This window comes from Gymnoscopelus braueri (assembly GCF_963280865.1).
Source record: "Gymnoscopelus braueri genome assembly, chromosome: 14".
Classification (NCBI taxonomy): Eukaryota; Metazoa; Chordata; class Actinopteri; order Myctophiformes; family Myctophidae; genus Gymnoscopelus; species Gymnoscopelus braueri.
The window spans coordinates 24,564,206-24,585,844 of record NC_137619.1 but is presented as its reverse complement, the minus strand read 5'-3'; the positions used below and the strand labels follow the sequence as shown (position 1 = coordinate 24,585,844).

General features: G+C 41.4%; 1 pseudogene across 1 annotated transcript; it reads left to right on the top strand.

Annotated features, from left to right (window-relative positions):
- Window positions 1-74: 74 nt before the first annotated feature.
- Window positions 75-14,608, top strand: LOC308101017 (galactose mutarotase-like; annotated as a pseudogene). Its single transcript, XR_013934985.1, has 10 exons — window positions 75-270; window positions 6,951-7,076; window positions 9,394-9,548; window positions 9,677-9,790; window positions 10,266-10,386; window positions 11,380-11,461; window positions 11,647-11,797; window positions 11,989-12,163; window positions 12,779-14,504; window positions 14,552-14,608. The product of XR_013934985.1 is annotated as a galactose mutarotase-like (transcript).
- The last annotated feature ends 7,031 nt before the right edge of the window (window positions 14,609-21,639 follow it).

The window sequence follows — 21,639 nt, the reverse complement described above, 5'->3', positions numbered from 1 at the left end:
GTTGAACAACGGACCTCTGCGTGTTGTTGAACAATATCTCGTGTTCTCGACAAACAAGCAAGTATAGCTACGACTTTAACATTTTAGAAAAACAAATGGAAATGGCTGACATGGATACATTGAGATTGTTTGTCAATGAACGACTTACTGCGGTTGCCGAAGACATATTAGCTGTGTTTGTCAGAACTATTTTAGGGTATCAGCAACAGATAGACATTCAGCGGAGACAGCTGGATATTCTGAATCCCAGAGTCAAATCTCACCTCTCAGGTTTGCGTGTTATCTTTTATAAACTTAGTATTTTTTTTTTTTAACACAAATGAGTAGTTTCCCCCGAGTCTATCGTCCCGTGAACAAACCACTGTGTAGTGTATGTTAATGACCGAATGATATGCACACAATAACTTTTCAGTCGAGATGTGAACAAAGTACAAACAAGCTGTACTAGCTCCGACGGAACCTCTCCCTCCGCTGTATAGCTCCGAGATGAGGTTCCTCGTTGTTTCCTGCCGTTTGCGGTCGACATTGTCGCACATTTTCCACTTTACATGTTTCTTACCCCTTTCTGCACATCGTATCCAAAAAGTAAAGCATTTGCGCCACTCTCTCAGATGTTTTAAGTTCTAGCGGAACATAACAGCTTCCAACGAGTTGAAGAAAGTATTTAATTTGCCTCGGTTTTCATCCGGTTCCATAATATTTTGCATTAGAAGATGCAATTCAACATTTGACCAGTAATCAGTAATGTTATCTCTACGGGCGCAACTCTTGCGCAATGTCTTAAAAACATGTAACCGGATGAAAACCGAGGCAAATGAAATACTTTCTTCAGCTCGTTGGAAGCTGTTATGTTCCGCTAGAACTTAAAACATCTGAGAGAGTGGCGCAAATGCTTTACTTTTTGGATACGATGTGCAGAAAGGGGTAAGAAACATGTAAAGTGGAAAATGTGCGACAATGTCGACCGCAAACGGCAGGAAACAACGAGGAACCTCATCTCGGAGCTACATAGTGGAGGGAGAGGTTCCGTAGGGGCTAACAGCTGTACCAAAGGAAACAAAGTCTATTCTTCTCCCCTCAGGGTAGCTCCATAAAGAACCTCTCAATTCAATTCAATTCAAAGGGCTTTATTGGCATGAGAAAACATACGTTTACATTGCCAAAGCAGAAAGCATAATACAACAATACAGCAATACAATCAAAACAAAAAATATGTACATTTGAAAGTCAGAATCTTCAATAGATCAATTTCTATGTACCAAGATCACTGGGTGCAGGTATAGTGCCGGAATATACCCAATGATTAGTCTTTAGGCTGGTTGTGTTCCGTTTGATATCCTTTTCCTATCACAGCAACTCACGAATCTTGCTGCTGTGTTTGCACATTGTTGTACTTCGCCCAGCAGATATGGGAGTTTTTTGTCATTGGTCATGTTTTCAAAATCTCCGTGTGTGGTTGTAATCTGTGGGAAGTATGTGTCTCTGCAAGACTGTGCTCACTGAGTCTGTACCTAGTTAAGATTTTGTTTTGGGTCAGTCACGGTGCTCAGGTATTCTGCCACTGCGTATTCTCTGTTTAGGGCCAGATAGCATTCTAGTTTACTCTGCTTTTGTGTTGCTTCTTTCCAGTGTGTCAGGTAGTTTTCCTTTTGCTGTTTTATAATTTGGTTTAGTCCAATGGGTTTTCTATCTCGTGGCTCTGTTTGTGTTTGTGCCCGGAGTTCCAGGGCCAGCTGGCTGAGGGGGCATCTCTCTAGGGTTTCGCTGTGTGTGAGTGCCTTGTTATGGAGTGCATCTAGGTCGCTTTCTTTTAGGTGGTTGTAGAACTTAAGTGCTCTCTTTTTTATTTTGATAATTAGTGGGTATCGTCCTAATTCTGCCCTGCATGCATTATTTGGTGTTTTTCGCTGGGTACGGAGAATGGATTTGCAGAATTCTGTGTGTAGGGTCTCGGTTTGGTGTTTATCCCATTTTTCAAGGTCATGGTTTGCTAATGGTCCCCAGATCTCACAACCATAGAGGGAAATTGGTTCTATCACAGAGTCCAGTATTTTAAGCCAGGTTTTACCTCTCACTCCGCTATACAGCTCCGAGATGAGGTTCTATGTCGTTCTCATCCAGAATCGGTGGAACGTCCGCCAAGGCTCCGCTGTTTACCCTTTTGTATACATCGTATCCCTTTTGTATACATCGTATCCCAAAACTAATGCTAGATTCCAAACCACATGGATGTTTAAAGGGATACTTCACTTTCGGGTCGGGGAAACATTTAAAAAATATATTAAAAATAAATGAAAAAAGTAATGGAAAATTCATGGCCCCCTCACGCATTAGAGTGTCCTACTAATGTGTGAGGGGGCCTTAATTTTGCCATAACTTCTTTCATTTATTTTTTATATATATTTTTAATGTTTATTTTATGTGAAAGTGAAGTATCCCTTTAAGGTTTGGTTCGGAGCATAATATTTTAGGTCCGGAGCGAAACTACCGTTTAAATCGCTTATTTAGTCAGCCTGTGGCCATGTTTCCCATTCAACCCGGAAAACCGCTGCCAGTACTGCTCCCGGTTTGGCTACAATGGGAAACATGGAGCTGTATAGCGGAGTGAGAGGTTCTTTATGGAGCTACCCTCAGGGCTGATGCGCGGAAGGGTGGGCAAATGTTAGGGTTTGTTTTGTTTTGTGTTGTTTGTACAGTTTTACTTGCGTGCTACGGTGTGTCTTGTATTTAAAAGAGAAAAGCAAACATGAAAAAATAGGTCAAAATTTTAATCTTAAAGTAATACTAGGTAACCTTTTCAACAAAACTAAAGTTAAATTGTATATCTTTTGTGAGTGGCAAAAGTTTCACAACACCCACTCCAGGAAGCCTTTTATTTATATATTTTCTATTGAACGGTGTCGGGGGGGACTTTCCCGGGAAAATGACGTCATCTGGCCGGAAAACGGAGGCGGAAATGCACTGGTTTCCTGTTTGGTCAGGAACTACCGCAACGGTTTCCTGTTTGGCCAGGAACTACCGCGCTAATAACAAAAAGGAACCTCACGCTGATTTTAAGAGAATGTAGGATTGGAAGATCGAAAAAGAACAGAAAAAGAAAGCACAGCTTATGGTAACTAATGCTCCACTGGCTAAGAGAAACGATCCGCAGATAGTATAAAACAATTAAAAGAACGCTTTTTGAAACGCTTCCTGCTTCCGGTGAAAACAAATGGAATTCTGGGTAATCGAGGACTACGGAAATTGTATGCAGTGACGGTAGTGACCAGCAGAGGTTGCTAAAAATCGTTATTTGTGAATCTGCATTGTACAACTTTAAGGTAGTGTAAGTGATATTTTATGGTTAAAACAAAAAAAATATTATTTTAGATAATCATTGCTGTTGCAGAGCGTTTGTTCAATAACAGGGGAGAGAGGGGTTTCCTTGTCTCTCCAACTCTTTAATAAACAAACTACATTTTCAGTTTGCCATTTTGTCAATTCTATTCAAAAGGATAGTCAAGTGTACAGCCATGGTTCACATGAGTTATGACGCTCGTCTGTCACAAGCGTCATGGCGCAAGTTGTTCCTGGTTTTTGAAATTTCTACATTTACAACCCTTACATCTACATAAACGTGCAGATTTCAAATACAAAGTGCTGACCCCACGGCCATGGATGTTACAAGTTAAAACGCCTGGGTCTAAGTACCCGTATCTTCCGTATTGTTCAATAAAAAGCATATTAATCTGATCGGTGGCCATTTTCTCAAGAATTTTCTCCATATTCTTTCAACCTCGCGACCCTATTGGATGGGAGGTGTACTGCACTCTGATACATTATAACTATGAAAAAATGGCCGCCGATTGGATTAAAATGCTTTTTATTGAACAATACGGAAGATAAGGGTACTTAGACCCGGGCGTTTCAACTTGTTATTTCCATGGCCGTGGGATAAGCAAATGTAGAAATAAAAAAAAACAGGAACAAGTAGCGCCATGACTGTCATGATATGACGGTCATGTTTCAGGGCTAAGTCAAGTGTACCTATGGGCCAGTAATGCAACTAATAAGGTTACCGACTGATAGCTTAATTTTTCTCTAGTAAATACAGGTCCATATCTTATCTGTCAGATATGAATTAATTAAATAAATAAACAGATGAAACTGCTTATTAAAAACAATATTTGGGTTTATTCCAGAGAAGAGATCTTACAAGCGTCGGAAATGCTTAGAGCGAGGTTCCAGATATATTCTTATGAAGTTTAAACAGAGATACAGAGTTTTATACATATAGCGTGGGTTTACGCCTTCCGTCATCATAGGTCTGTGGTCCCATCTACTCTTGGTTAGTTTCCTTGGCAACCTGGGTCATTGTGACACTTATACTGTAAACAATCCAACGTTAATCTACTATCTATTATTGTTTGTCATACCAGAAGGAGGCCATCAAACCAAAACAATGTTGCAGGCCCTGCCTGAGAGTGTACAAGCATTTTCAACCATGACACTTAAGCTACAAAATATGAACAAGCACATACAAATTATATATTTTATATAATTTTATCAGATTGATAAAATACATATTTATAAGTCTATCACCAACTGCCATAAAACTCAACAAAGAAGAAGTGTACCTATGACAATATTGACTTCGTCAATGTCTTGTAATTGTCTTGGTTAAAGGGATATTTCACTTTAAAAAAAACTGTGGGTCATTTTATCGTCTACTCAGGCTTTTGTGAGCCCCCAGACCGTTTTTAAGTTGCTTGATTCAGTATTTAGATATTTGATATTCATTTTATCAGACACGCCCCCTTCCTATACAAACCCATTATAACTTCAAACTCCATTTTTATCATGTTAGATTAATCAAAAACACCCGTCCTTGCTTCTGGTGACTCACCCTGCCCCCCTAATACGCGAGGGCGCCGTGTTTTTTCGATTTATTTTTTTAATATTTTTTTGGGTAAATGAAAAAATGCAAATACAATAAAAATAAATAAGTAAATACATTTAAAAAGTACCAGGTCTTGTGACCTTTTCTTGTGAAAAAGTTTTTTTTTTTTTTTTTGGCTTTTTTTTTTTCAATTTATCCACACAGAACCAGAGATATCACGATCCAAAGATTTCTAGCTCCATTCACTCCTTGGTTAACTTATTACTTTAAAATCCTGTATCTCGGCTCCTGTGTAAAAAAAATTTAAACACTGGCACTGGGGGAAGTAAAATAAAAAAAACCCTCTGGCAGGGAATGTGTTAAAGGACGACTTCACCACTTTTCAACATATCTTCATATAATAGGTCCTCACTAATGCTCATGATAAAATGATAAAAAACTAGAAAATGTGCTCCTCGGAGCACAAGTCTCCGCCAGCAGACCCGTGCTATTTTAATAGCACGGGTCGTCTTGGTAGAATGCGCGTGGTTTTTGGTGTTCTGCAGGGGCGACTGAATATGTAGTGTGTCTGCATCTAAAAAATGTTCTTCTTGAAGCAATGTGTCATATGGGAGTCCTCGTAATTGACTGGTTTGTTCAAATGCTTGTCTGTCTTCTTCATCTTCATTGTCTTGAACAGTTTCAGCAGTTGATTGGTGTGTTTGATCTATGTCAGTTTTCTCTAGTGCTACAGTACATAATGTATTTGATCAAGGTGGCCAATTGTTACAGTATTAAGACTTCGGCCTTGTTGTGGGATCAATTCAACTCTATAGTCCTCTTCTGTGTTACTGTTGTAGATGAGTATGCTTTCTTAGCTTTGGCCTTCTGCGCCTTTGCTTGACCAATGTTAGGTGTTCTCAGAGGGACACACACACACACACACACACACGCACGGACGGGTGATTTGTACTGGAAGGTACAGTTCCAATCAAGACTGATTGATCCTGTCTTACCTCACTTCAAAAACATAAATGGCTTTTTGAAGTGACACACCTATTTATAGGATTTTATTTCGTCATGCGTCCCTCTAGCCAATCAAAGGCATTGGTGTCAACATATTGACACGTGTCACGTGGAGCTTGACCAATGTTAGCTTGGCTAGGAGGGAGGTGAACACACGGCGGGACGAAGCGAAAACATACTCTCCGCCTCCGGCGGAGACAAAAATCTACTTGGTCTGTGTCTCATAGGAGGGCTGTGGACAGTCCAGAAACCCGTCTACCAGTGACATCATCGTTAGGCAGGATTTTTTTTCTCCAAAAAGATTACAATTTTTTTATTCCGATTTTTATTAAGGCGAGAACATGATCTATTATTGCATTGCAACTTTCCAGGAATACAAAGCCTGCAGTTTCTATTAGCTTGGATTCCCCATCGATGATGTCACTGGTAGACGGGTTTCTGAACTGTCTACAGCCCTCCTTTGAGACACAGACTGATTAGATTTTTTTTTTACCATTTTATCATGAGCATTAGTGAGGACCTATTATATGAAGATATGTTGAAAAGTGGTGAAGTCGTCCTTTAAGTTAAGGCATAAGACCTCGTACTTAAGACATGCAAAATAGGGCCCTTAGTGTTAATTTAACTCTGTGTACAAATGGAACCAATGGTCCATTTGTGTTACAGATCAGTAAGGGTCCTTTTGGTTCCTTTTTAAATTAACAATTAGGTGGGGGACCCCTGGAACCCCCCTCAAGGACCCCTCATTTTGAGAAGCAGTGGTTGAACTAATAGATCTTCTGGTTTCTTAAAGCTTTTTTCATTATCGGGATAGCTAGCTGCATTATTAAATTATATATCATGATAAATATCTATCAATCAATATGGAATGAATTATCGTGATAATGTTTGCCATATGGCCCAGTCCTAACTAGAATCAATATTTTGACCAAAACAAGTACCGATTTAGAATCAAGATTACCTTCAATGACCACCACTACTATAAAACAATGAGACTATAAATACATTTATGTAGATATTAAGCATCTAATAGATTATCCGTTTATCTCATTTTCTATTCTGCTAGAATTCCTTGCTGTGGAAGTTTCTGCAGAACAGCAGGAGAGGAGCCCCATTCTGGTCCAGGAGGAACCAAAGCCTCCTCAGATAAAAGAGGAACAACAGGAGCTACTTCTAAGACTAGAGGAGGCTGGTGGGTCAGTGTTGACATTACTAGCAGTTAAGAGTGAAGATGATGATGATGAAAACAGACAGAGAGAGCCTCTAGCCAGCACCTCAGCTGAACCATTGAAAACACAAGAGGTCTATGGAGCATTACAACCAACTAGTGATGTCCAGCTCATCTCTCCTTCACACTGGTCTGAATCTGACACTGAAGACAGTCTTGAGTGGGAGGTGACCAGGGAAGCTCTGTCAGCTTTAAGCACTCTGAAATCACACAAGACACACCATGTGGAAGGACAAAGATTGTCTTTGAGCAACAAGCTGTCCCAGGACCTGACTTCATCAAAACAAACCACGAGGTCAGGAGAGAAGCCATTTAGCTGTACAGTTTGTGCCAGAACATTTAAACGAAATGCAAATCTAAAGGAACACCTGAGGACTCATACAGGGGAGAAACCATATAGTTGTACTGTTTGTGGCAAAACCTTTTGTCAAAGTGGAAGTCTTAAGATTCACGTGAGACTACATACAGGGGAAAAACCCTTTAGTTGTATAGTTTGTGGCAAAAGCTTTAATCAAAGTGGAAGTCTAACTTTGCACATGAGAGTACATACAGGGGAGAAGCCATATAGTTGTCCTGTATGTGGAAAACGTTTTAGTAAAAAGCAAGTTCTGAAGAAACACATGGTGAATCATACAGAAGAGAAAACTGTAAATTAAACGGTATCAGGAACTTTTTTCCACAGAAGCCATCCAACACACATTATGTAAAGATCAAACATGATCATTCATGCTAATCCAGTATGATGAAAATAAGTCCTACATCGGAGGAATCACACAAATCAGAAAATCTCAACATGACCAAAAATGTAACCCAACTAGATGGTCATTTCTCAGCTGTACACTTTACAGGAGTAGCCTGGGTGTAAACCATCCCGGTCACGCAAATTCACATTATCATGTCTTCTGCAGACCGTGCCCCAAGCGCTGGGTGGGTGTTTTGCAGAAACCTAAAAGTGGAAGAGCAAATCAGCGTCTGTCAATCACAGGGCCTAGAGTGCAGACGCTGATTGGCTCTTCCACTTTTTGTTTTCTGCAAAACGCCCACCCAGCACTTGGGGCCAGATCATGTGACTGGGATGGTTTACCGGGCTATTACAGGGGTGCAAAAAAATTACATTAAAAAAATGTCAGAACTGAAATTGCTTACTAAATATGAAAATAATACATTCCACACTCCATTATCTCACAGGGAAACTCACCTGTTTTTAGGGTAGCTAGTTTAGTCTTTAATATGATCGTGCAGTAACATTACAAGATTTATCCCTTTCTTCTTCTGTCATGTCAAGTCAAATAAAAATAAATTCAATTAAAACAATCCTCGTTTTAAAACAAAAGTGTCACTTTCAGAAAATGAGACATTACAATGTAGAGTTGATTCAAGATTGAAACGGTAGTCTTCTTCACATGCTCATACAAGTATGTACAGTGAATTGTTGGTATGGTAGTGGCCTACTCCACCACTGCTAACGTTGTCCAACATAAATAAAAACGGAATATGCATGACTCCAAATTTGGGCAAGGTTTCAGCCAAATCAAAACCCCATTGGTTTCCATTATAAAATGTAAGTTAAAGGACCACTTCACTCATTTTCAACCTATTTTCATATAATTGGTCCTCAGTCCTCACTAATGCCCCGTTATATGGTCCCATTTGTATGGTCACAAATATATATGGGTACTAGTAATGAAGTGTTGTGGAGAAAAAGTATAACATACTAACGTTATTGGTAGGTGGGGGTGGGAGAACCAGCATCAGTATACACAGACATTGGTGTAGAGTGATATATCAACACACTTATGGGCCAACATTGGTTGTAAACTATGACTGATCAGCTAGGTTAATTTTGGTGAATAAGTTTCTGTTATCTTTATGGCAGATACTATTAATGAATGTGTACATCCGCAAGCATGGACATGCACAATGTGTCAGAAAGGTGAAAAATGCTGTTCATATTTTCATCGCTGTTACTGCTTTTTTTTATGTCAGTACTGAGAAGGTAAAACAGAGAAAGGAACCTGCTCTATTTGTTTTCATTCCGTGGGATGATTTTAGCCTATAGACTAAAAGTGTCATACGTCTCAGAGTATAAAACAGAGTAATAACTTGAGTAAAAATTGCCCTTTTGGGGCGCACCGTTGTCAGACCGGATTGTGCATCAACGACCACATAATTGCAATGCCCCTGGTTCAATTCAAGCTGTATCAGCCTGTAGCTTCCTCTCTCTATATATCTCTCTTATCAAAATAAAAACAAAATAAAATAATGTGGCCTGTGATTGCAGATTATTTGTCGAACCCGCGTTATTTTGGTGCGCTGGTGGGTCGGGTGGCCAACAGGATTGCTGGGGGCAAGTTCACAGTGGAAGGAACACAGTACCAGCTGGATATTAATAATGGACCAAATGCACTGCACGGTGGTCTCAGAGGCTTCAATAAGGTACTGTATGCACTGCAGTATGCACACACTCTGCATACAAGAGGCAAGTTTCTATTCGAATTAATTTCATGTTTGTATCGCTATGCCCTGCTACACCTGTTAACTGTATTGTCTGTCTCTCTGGTCAGGCTATCTGGCTGTCTGAGATCGTGGAAGGAGGCGTACGTTTGAGTCACACGAGTCCAGATGGAGATCAGGGCTATCCTGGAGAGCTCCAAGTCTCTGTGACCTACAGTTTACAGGTACATTACAACAATAAATTTCACTTAAAATGCAGTAACTGACAGTCACGAAAGATACAGTAATATGATATATCTAATAGAAATTAGTGTTGTTTAATCAACAACAGCATGTTAGGTGTTGATTTCAACTCGCATCAGCCAGTGAGTGGATAAAGCATGAGGATTGTGGTCTAGCTGTGTAAAACTAACATGAGAAATGTTTTGCACTCATAATGATGAATGATGGTAGCCTGGCATTGGCCAGACTTATAACGTGGATTCACTCTCACGTGATACCAGGGAGTGAACGTGAGAGTGAATCCACGTTATCAGTCTGGCCAATGCCTGGCTAGAATGATGATACCTCAGAGATAGAATTATATTGATGTACAGATCTGGGGAATCTTCAGCACTAATACATACATCAAAGGTTCCCAGGTGCACAGTAGTCTCCATCAACATGAAGTCAATCCTTTTTTCTGTCATTTTGACATAGTTCATCAGCTCACGGTTGTTTCTTGCATGGGGAAACCCTCACAGCCCTGTACCAGGCCCGCTCCACCAGAACCACCCACATCAACCTCACCAACCATTCCTACTTCAACCTGGCGGGACAGGTAAGACTACTTGTCTACTGAACTGTCTTTGCTACATAGTTATACTCGGTCATGTAACTAACAGCTCTCCAGCCGGAACCCAGGGACGTTGTGATAATGGGGTCAACACACTGGTCAGCTACTGGTGCGCCCCATTTACTGAACTATCAACTGTGCATTAACCATGTTGCCCATTTGCCCACAAGTTGTACTTGTGTCTGTCCGGTTCCTATACCTGGCATGTGTGTTCTTGTGTTGTTGTTGTGTACCTGCACCATCGTTGTCCACCAAGGGTATTAATGTAGTTTTTCTGATGACCTAATCACAGTATGTGAACAGAATGGAGCATCATAATACTGTGTATAGCTTGTCACCCAGGCATTGACATTTGAAAGGATAAACCCCTTGAGACAAATCATATTGTTTCTAAGGGCTTCCCAGGCAATAATTTGAGGATCAAGGCATGTGCGAGCCTTGCACATTTGCTACAATAATTCCAGCCAGTCAACAGTTAGATTACCCCCATTGATACCGGCCTCGGCTCCCTTATAAGCAGGGGTGCACTGGTCGCTTCACGTGTGTCAGTATTTTTTTCACGCACAGGTACGGTACGGATGTGCACGCGTGCACGCTAGAACAAGTCCCCCTCAATTCATGATCCAAGTAACCAAATGGCTACTTTGCATAACATGTTTACAAGTGAGTGTGCAAATGCATCCTCATTCCTCGCATAGGCTACACGGCAAGCAACACAGCATTTTGGCTTCAGTGGCCGATGCTGCCAGAGTCCTATCTGCACGCAACAATGCCTCAGCCACCGTCAAAGAAGAGAAAGATACTTGTTCAAAGCAAACTTTTAGTTTCAGCTCCTATAATTCAAGGTATTCCTTGAGAAGATTTACAAAGACAAAAACTAAGCTAAAAACAGTCATTTCCTATACAGTATTTTGTTAGTTTTACTATAGACTATAGTAACCTGTGTGTGTGTGTGTGTGTGTGTGTGTGTGTGTGTAGGGTGCATCTAATATCTATGACCATGAAGTGTCCATCAACGCCCAGTCTTACCTGCCGGTGAACGAGACATCAATTCCTACTGGTATAAATGTGTTCACTTGACCAAGGCACACAGACACACAAATAATGAAAAGTATATGAAAAAATTAAACACTTTTTACAGTGGTAAAACAGATCAACTTGATTTCATGTGTAATCATTTCATTCAATGCTTGAATTATTGCTGTTACAAAGCCTTTCATTCAGGAAGCCCCTCCCTCTTTACAGGAGAGGTCAGAGCAGTGGAAGGCACGCCATTTGACCTCAGAAAGCCTGGATTGATTTGCTCTCGTCTGAAGGAAGTTTCAGGACCAGGATTTGACCACAACTTCTGTTTGGCTTCACCTGGGGACCCCTGGAAAGAGAGACCTGCAGCCAGGTGAGATGCATCAGGGATGCATTTTTCCATCAGTGAATATGGGCAGAACTTTGAATATACACACTGAAACATAGCACAGCAGAGTACATCAAATAGGAAATGGATTATGGAAATTATTATATTTGCTGTAGTAGGCTGCAGTATAATAAGAAATCTCCCTTCTACCTTTCTTCTCCCCTATCTCTTAACAGGGTCTGTCACCCAGCCAGTGGGCGGGTCCTGGAGGTTTCAACAAGCCAACCAGGAATCCAGTTCTACACTGCAAATTTCCTGGATGGCTCTCTGACTGGAAAGGGTGGAACCAGTTACATGAAGCATAGCTCCTTCTGTCTGGAGACTCAGAACTGGCCTGATGCTGTGAACCAGGTACAGTACCAACAAACCACAACACAGCAGAAACACATTGAGGTATGACATGTTCTGTGTGTGGAGTTTACATGTTTTCCATGGGTGCGTCTCAGGTCCTTGATTAAAATCCTTGTTTCCTACACCTGCGTCTTTTACTTGCGTCGTCCCTCCCACTGTTTAAAAAAGGAAAAAAAGAACAAGAGGCATTAAATGAGATGAAGAGCATTCAAAAAAAGAACCATCTTCTGTTATCGATAACATTCCCTGGACCAAACAATGCATACTATAATACCCAGAATGCTTTGCTCTAGCTTTACATTCGTCCTCAGAGCTAGTCTCGCACAGCCAGTGGAGACGTATGTAGCTGCAGAGAATCACCATTGACCTGACCATTCAAATATGTTGTTGGTCAGGTTACTTCACATTTGTGGCCCTCAAATATGTTGTTGGTCAGGTTACTTCACATTTGTGGCCCTCAGCCACGTACTGTTAAAGTTATGCCTGTAGTTGTCCTCCAGCCAAGTGGTTTTCATAGCCAGTGACATCAGAATGTACATCAGTGTATGACAGGCAACCAAGAACAAGACCATGACCTTTCATAATTTGTCTCTTCTCTCTGTGTGATTTGTTTAGGGTTCATTCCCGGACTCTCTTCTGCGTCCAGGTGAAGAATATCGCCAAGTCACACATTACACCTTCACTACCATCTGACCTCCTCTGGACGACAGACGGTGCAACTTTTTGTGTTTGTTGCATCCCCTATGGGCAGAAGTCAAAGCTCTTTCGGAGGTGCACTCTATAGAGGCCCCTCAACATGCATTGTTTACACAAATCACCCAAAAAAGATCAAAGATGTCTGTTATATGTGGATGCATATTGAATCGCACATGAGATTGTACTTACAAAAGATACACAACACTTTACACTAAAATATTGTCGGAAATGTACGACCAGCTTAGTGAATGAGGCCCAGTAAATTGGTATTAACACGATCAATTGCCGAATTGCACCACTCAGAGAATGTTTCATCCAGTTCAGTTTCCCACTTGTTCCTAATCTTGACTAAAGGGACCATATCGAAACAGGTGAGAGGGATAAATATTTGAATTATGACCTTTTTGACCTGGTGTAAGTGTTAGGTCATCCTAAGGTTGGTCTCTCAGAGTAAGAGGGATATTGAGTTTTCACAGAAATGTCTGATCAGAAAGTAGTCTCGCGTTACCAGACTGTTGCCTCCCACAATTTTCAAATGTTTCCGGCATACAGTCTGGGACTCGGAAGCTCTGATCATGATTAGAATATAAACCGGATGTGGAGCCTCCTCTCCATTTCCGTTTTGTCTTTACAGTCGCGCAAATTTATCCTAATATAAATACAAATCATCTAAGTATACATAGCTTGCTGCTTACCAGAAATGGAAATTAAAAAGTAAAGTGTAAAGATATTTTAAAATATATTTTCGTGAACGGAAGTGCCAGTTTCCTCTCTCGGATTTTGGCAGTTGTAGTTCCAGACTCTATATAGCATTCAGAGATTGTGGAATAGTTGTCTGGCTACGCGAGACTAATCAGAAAGTAACAAAAAGGGTTACTTTGGGGCAAATTATACTTAGTGCATTCCATAAAAAAAAAACTACTTAAAATATTATTTTCAAAGAGATCTGAAAATTTGGTAAGACCTTTGTCTCTCCAGATTAGCCAATTAAACCCTACAGGTACACATTTAAGTTGACCAAGGTCCCCCAGGGCTATATAACTATTTACAATAAAAAAAAACTATTTTACCAAAATAATTAATTGTATTTTATTCATAACTACAAGCCCTGGGATGTGTTGTGAGGTTGTAGATCTGATTCCTTCTTCTGGTGATGTTTTTTCTCAAACTTGAGAAAATGTAATGTACGCTAAGACATAGGCTCAGTTGGGATGTAAATTGTCAGTGCTTTAATACTTCAGACTGATAAGCCATAACTAGAATGTATGTATATATTTTTTTATTTTCTTTAATTGAGATCTGTATGCTTTTGCTTCAAATATTCTTGTATCCCCTTTTTTGTTCGTTTGAATATTGGTGTATATCCTTCCATTGCATATTGCGATGGAAGGTATATGTACTAATGGCATTAGTACAATTTAACCTTTTTTCCAATTCTTTCTTGATTATTAATTAATTAATTTCCTTTATTTATTTACTTAGCTTTTTACTTCCTCTATAGGAAATGTATTATTTTTCTTCCCCTAGGACCAAAGGGAGGACGATGGGAGGGTATGTATTGTTCTGTGTGTTTGTGTAATATGAAAGGAAAAAAAGAGGTGTATTTGAAATCGTAATACTGCTGTATATGAAAGGAAAAAAAGAGGTGTATTTGAAATTGTAATACTGCTGTATATGAAAGGAATAAAAGAGGTGTCTTTGAAATTGTAATACTGCTGTATATGCATAATTGTGCTGCACACTCTGAATACATTTTATTTGAAAATTTGGTGCTCAGCACTCATTTTCTTGTTATCTTCTCCTAAATTAAGTGCATACATGCATGTCTAAATCAGGTCCTATGTTACACAGATTTTGTCCAAAAACCCAGCTTGCTGATCGGTCCAGGGGTGTGAGATTAGCTCCAGACACACAGACAGACCCTCTTATAGACAGTTGGCCTCCTGTAAAGTGGGACTCCTGTAAAGTATCTTTCTCTCTCCTGTAAAATGTCAATGATTTTCACGTTGTCTATCTGCAAATAAATGCGATTATTAATTGATTGTATATATATATAATGCGAAACGCAATGCGTTTTGAGCTTGTATCATGTCTGTCTGTCTGTCTGATATCATGGTTGCGAGACTGGCATCATAGACCAGGATATAGGTACCAGCGAGTGAGCTCCATATATGGTCAAGTGCAGACGAGGTGACATCAGCTGTATCTAACATCTAACCCAGGTTCAGGGTACGCTACAGCAGACCTTGCGTAGAGCAAACAGGGCAGTGTTGAGCTTGAGGCTTTATTTATCATGATGTCAGTATCATGTTTTGTGAGTCTTGTGTTGACTGGATAACCATCAAATGGATCTGTACCAACCACAACCAGCAGGTGGCAGTAAGCATCGAATCACCCCCAGGATCAGCACTCCTAGAGGCAACCAACCCGGAAGTTCTTTGCATTGTTTATGTTGAATGCAGGGTTGCCATGTCTGCTTATTATAAGCGATTTTGGGCTTGTTTTTCTGTAAAGTCACTTGATGGTTGGTTTTTTTTGGGCTTATTTGGGTTGTTTACTGATGTTAAAAACCAGTGGTTCTCAAAAATGTCATGTCAAGGACCCTCAAATTAATAAGTATTTGTCTGCTGATCCCCATCTGAAAATATGTTGTGCCAGGGACCCCCATACAAGATTTTTGACAGGATTCTTTTTTTCTTTAAAAAAAAAATAGCAGATCTACAACCTCACAACGCATCGTGACTTGTTGTGAGCTTGTAGATTAGTAGAGGCCCTAGGAGGGGTCCACGCGTACCCTCTTATTTATTTTTCTAGTTTAGATTAGTTTTGGCATCCATAAGACCTCTAGTATAGGGATTTAGATGATCCCAAGAAAAAAAGTGGTCCAAAGTGTGTTTTTTTCAATGTTTTATTACCCCTATGAGACCTGCAGGATTGCTGGCTGAAATGCCAGCGAGACTGTCTTTGGGAGACTGTGGCACGCTCAAATTTAGACGTAGCCCAAAGATAGAGATATCATTTGATTCTAGACAACCTCAGGTTTCCAATGGGACCAACCTAGTCATGCTACCTTGTAGGTAAGGGGGCTAAATACCTAATGATTCAAAGTTAGACAACATTTTGTCGAGGGAAAAACGGCCATCACTATTTTCCAAATGGTCCCCTGAGCTGTCACCTTGATATAAGTGAATTGAAATGGGTTACATGTATAACTACAAGCCTCCCCTGTACATAAATGCCACATTTATGCCAATCTCATGCAGTTTTGGGCAAGAATCATGCCGTTTATTGCATGCAGTACAAATATGTAATTTCCGCCTATTGTAAAAAGGAGACCACTTTACTGTATCTATAGCTGCATGAGACCACTGTACTGTATCTATAGCTGTATGAGACCACTGTACTGTATCTATTGCTGTATGAGACCACTGTACTGTATCTATAGCTGTATGAGACCACTGTACTGCATCTATAGCTGTATGAGACCACTGTACTGTATCTATAGCTGCATGAGACCACTGTACTGTATCTATAGCTGCATGAGACCACTGTACTGCATCTATAGCTGTATGAGACCACTGTACTGTATCTATAGCTGCATGAGACCACTGTACTGCACCTATAGCTGTATGAGACCACTGTACTGCACCTATAGCTGTATGAGACCACTGTACTGCACCTATAGCTGTATGAGACCACTGTACTGTATCTATAGCTGCATGCATGAGACCACTGTATCTATAGCTGCATGAGACCACTGTACTGTATCTATAGCTGCATGAGACCACTGTCTGCATCTATATCCCACTATACTGAATCTAAACCACTGTACTGCATATATAGATTACTGTACTCCATCTATAGACCACATACATTGACCACTGTACTGTATCTATAGACCACTATACTGCATCTCAACTCAACACAACTCAATGGGGGGGGTGTCCACAGATGTGTCTATAGAAGCACTAGAGGGGTCTACAGGTGCACTAGAGTGGGCTACAGATGCACTACAGTGGGCTACAGATGCACTAGAGTGGGCTACAGATGCACTAGAGTGGTCTACAGATGCACTAGAGTGGGCTAGAGAGGCACTAGAGTGGTCTACAGGTGCACTAGAGTGGTCTACAGGTGCACTAGAGTGGTCTACAGATGCACTAGAGTGGTCTACAGGTGCATTAGAGTGGTCTACAGGTGCACTAGAGTGGTCTACAGATGCACTAGAGTAGTCTACAGGTGCACTAGAGTGGTCTACAGGTGCAGTAGAGTGGTCTACAGATGCACTACAGTGGTCTACAGATCACGCCAGTGGTCTACAGATGCACTAGAGTGGGCTAGAGAGGCACTAGGAGTGGGCTAGAGAGGCACTAGAGTGGTCTACAGATGCACTAGAGTGGTCTACAGATGCACTAGAGTGGTCTACAGATGCACTAGAGTGGGCTACAGATGCACTAGAGTGGGCTACAGATGCACTAGAGTGGTCTACAGATGCACTAGAGTGGGCTACAGGTGCAGTAGAGTGGTCTACAGATGCACTACAGTGGTCTACAGATCACGCCAGTGGTCTACAGATGCACTAGAGTGGGCTAGAGAGGCACTAGGAGTAGGGATGGGCAATATTATCGATATCACGATATATCGCGATATTTTATTTCGCGATACTGTATCGATACTCCAGTATCGATATCGCGATAAAAAAAATAAAAATAAAAAAAACTTTTTTTTTTTTTTTTTGCTTTTTCAGATACAGGCTTTATGAAAAACATTCAAAGAACCTATCACAGATCTGCAGCTACTCAATATGTAGTGTATATATAAACAATATGTAGTTGTGATTTATGTATATATCGCAATATATCGCAATATATCACAATATATCGCAATATCGTGATGCGTATCGCAATATAATCGTATCGTGACCCAAGTATCGTGATACGTATCGTATCGTGAGATTGTTGCCAATACCCATCCCTAACTAGGAGTGGGCTAGAGAGGCACTAGAGTGGTCTACAGATGCACTAGAGTGGTCTACAGATGCACTAGAGTGGTCTACAGATGCACTAGAGTGGGCTACAGATGCACTAGAGTGGGCTACAGATGCACTAGAGTGGTCTACAGATGCACTAGAGTGGGCTAGAGAGGCACTAGAGTGGTCTACAGGTGCACTAGAGTGGTCTACAGGTGCACTAGAGTGGTCTACAGATGCACTACAGTGGTCTACAGGTGCATTAGAGTGGTCTACAGGTGCACTAGAGTGGCCTACAGATGCACTAGAGTAGTCTACAGGTGCACTAGAGTGGTCTACAGGTGCAGTAGAGTGGTCTACAGATGCACTACAGTGGTCTACAGATCACGCCAGTGGTCTACAGATGCACTAGAGTGGGCTAGAGAGGCACTAGGAGTGGGCTAGAGAGGCACTAGAGTGGTCTACAGGTGCATTAGAGTGGTCTACAGGTGCACTAGAGTGGTCTACAGATGCACTAGAGTAGTCTACAGGTGCACTAGAGGTGCAGTAGAGTGGTCTACAGATGCACTACAGTGGTCTACAGATCACGCCAGTGGTCTACAGATCACGCCAGTGGTCTACAGATGCACTAGAGTGGGCTAGAGAGGCACTAGGAGTGGGCTAGAGAGGCACTAGAGTGGTCTACAGATGCACTAGAGTGGTCTACAGATGCACTAGAGTGGTCTACAGATGCAATAGAGTGGTCTACAGGTGCACTAGAGTGGGCTAGAGAGGCACTGGAGTGGTCTACAGATGCACTAGAGTGGGCTAGAGAGGCACTAGAGTGGGCTAGAGAGGCACTAGAGTGGGCTAGAGAGGCACTAGAGTGGTCTACAGGTGCAATAGAGTGGTCTACAGATGCACTAGAGTGGTCTACAGATGCACTAGAGTAGTCTACAGGTGCACTAGAGTGGTCTACAGGTGCAGTAGAGTGGTCTACAGATGCACTGCAGTGGTCTACAGATGCACTGCAGTGGTCTACAGATCACGCCAGTGGTCTACAGATACACTAGAGTGGGCTAGAGAGGCACTAGGAGTGGGCTAGAGAGGCACTAGAGTGGTCTACAGATGCAATAGAGTGGTCTACAGGTGCACTAGAGTGGGCTAGAGAGGCACTGGAGTGGTCTACAGATGCACTAGAGTGGTCTACAGATGCAATAGAGTGGGCTACAAATGCACTACAATGGTCTACATACCACGACAGGGGTCTACAGATGCACTAGAGTGGTCTATAGATACAGTACAGCATTCTATAGATACGGTAGGTAGTCTATAGATGTAGTACAGTGGTCTCATACAGCTATAGATACAGTGCAGTGGTCTATATATACAGTACAGTGGTATATATATGCAGTACAGTGGTTTATAGATTCAGTACAGTGATCTATAGATGCAGTACAGTGGTCAAGATGCAGTACATGATCTCATGCAGCTATAGATGCAGTGGTCTCATATAGAAAGAGATGCAGTACAGTGGTCTAGATACAGTACAGTGGTCTCATGCATGCAGCTATAGATACAGTACAGTGGTCTCATACGCCAGTGGTCTACAGATGCACTAGAGTGGGCTAGAGAGGCACTAGGAGTGGGCTAGAGAGGCACTAGAGTGGTCTACAGATGCACTAGAGTGGTCTACAGATGCACTAGAGTGGTCTACAGATGCAATAGAGTGGTCTACAGGTGCACTAGAGTGGGCTAGAGAGGCACTGGAGTGGTCTACAGATGCACTAGAGTGGGCTAGAGAGGCACTAGAGTGGGCTAGAGAGGCACTAGAGTGGGCTAGAGAGGCACTAGAGTGGTCTACAGGTGCAATAGAGTGGTCTACAGATGCACTAGAGTGGTCTACAGATGCACTAGAGTAGTCTACAGGTGCACTAGAGTGGTCTACAGGTGCAGTAGAGTGGTCTACAGATGCACTGCAGTGGTCTACAGATGCACTGCAGTGGTCTACAGATCACGCCAGTGGTCTACAGATACACTAGAGTGGGCTAGAGAGGCACTAGGAGTGGGCTAGAGAGGCACTAGAGTGGTCTACAGATGCAATAGAGTGGTCTACAGGTGCACTAGAGTGGGCTAGAGAGGCACTGGAGTGGTCTACAGATGCACTAGAGTGGTCTACAGATGCAATAGAGTGGGCTACAAATGCACTACAATGGTCTACATACCACGACAGGGGTCTACAGATGCACTAGAGTGGTCTATAGATACAGTACAGCATTCTATAGATACGGTAGGTAGTCTATAGATGTAGTACAGTGGTCTCATACAGCTATAGATACAGTGCAGTGGTCTATATATACAGTACAGTGGTATATATATGCAGTACAGTGGTTTATAGATTCAGTACAGTGATCTATAGATGCAGTACAGTGGTCAAGATGCAGTACATGATCTCATGCAGCTATAGATGCAGTGGTCTCATATAGAAAGAGATGCAGTACAGTGGTCTAGATACAGTACAGTGGTCTCATGCATGCAGCTATAGATACAGTACAGTGGTCTCATACAGCTATAGATACAGTACAGTGGTCTCATACAGCTATAGATGCAGTACAGTGGTCTCATACAGCTATAGATGCAGTACAGTGGTCTTATACAGCTATAGATACAGTACAGTGGTCTCATACAGCTATAGATACAGTACAGTGGTCTCATACAGCTATAGATACAGTACAGTGGTCTCATACAGCTATAGATACAGTACAGTGGTCTCATACAGCTATAGATACAGTAAAGTGGTCTCCTTTTTACAATAGGCGGAAATTACATATTTGTACTGCATGCAATAAACTGCATGATTCTTGCCCAAAACTGCATGAGATTGGCATAAATGTGGCATTTATGTACAGGGGAGGCTTGTAGGTATACATGTAACCCATTTCAATTCACTTTTTTCAAGGTGACAGCTCAGGGGACCATTTGGAAAACAGTGATGGCCGTTTTTCCCTCGACACAATGTTGTTGTCTAACTTTGAATCCTTAGGTATTTTGTCGGGAAGGTATTGCCCCTTCCCGACAAGGTAGCATGACAAGGTTGGTCCCATTGGAAACCTGAGGTTGTCTAGAATCAAATGGTATCTCTATCTTTGGGGCTACAGATGCACTAGAGTGGTCTATAGATACAGTACAGCATTCTATAGATACGGTAGGTAGTCTATAGATGTAGTACAGTGGTCTCATACAGCTATAGATACAGTGCAGTGGTCTATATATACAGTACAGTGGTATATATATGCAGTACAGTGGTTTATAGATTCAGTACAGTGATCTATAGATGCAGTACAGTGGTCAAGATGCAGTACATGATCTCATGCAGCTATAGATGCAGTGGTCTCATATAGAAAGAGATGCAGTACAGTGGTCTAGATACAGTACAGTGGTCTCATGCATGCAGCTATAGATACAGTACAGTGGTCTCATACAGCTATAGATACAGTACAGTGGTCTCATACAGCTATAGATGCAGTACAGTGGTCTCATACAGCTATAGATGCAGTACAGTGGTCTTATACAGCTATAGATACAGTACAGTGGTCTCATACAGCTATAGATACAGTACAGTGGTCTCATACAGCTATAGATACAGTACAGTGGTCTCATACAGCTATAGATACAGTACAGTGGTCTCATACAGCTATAGATACAGTAAAGTGGTCTCCTTTTTACAATAGGCGGAAATTACATATTTGTACTGCATGCAATAAACTGCATGATTCTTGCCCAAAACTGCATGAGATTGGCATAAATGTGGCATTTATGTACAGGGGAGGCTTGT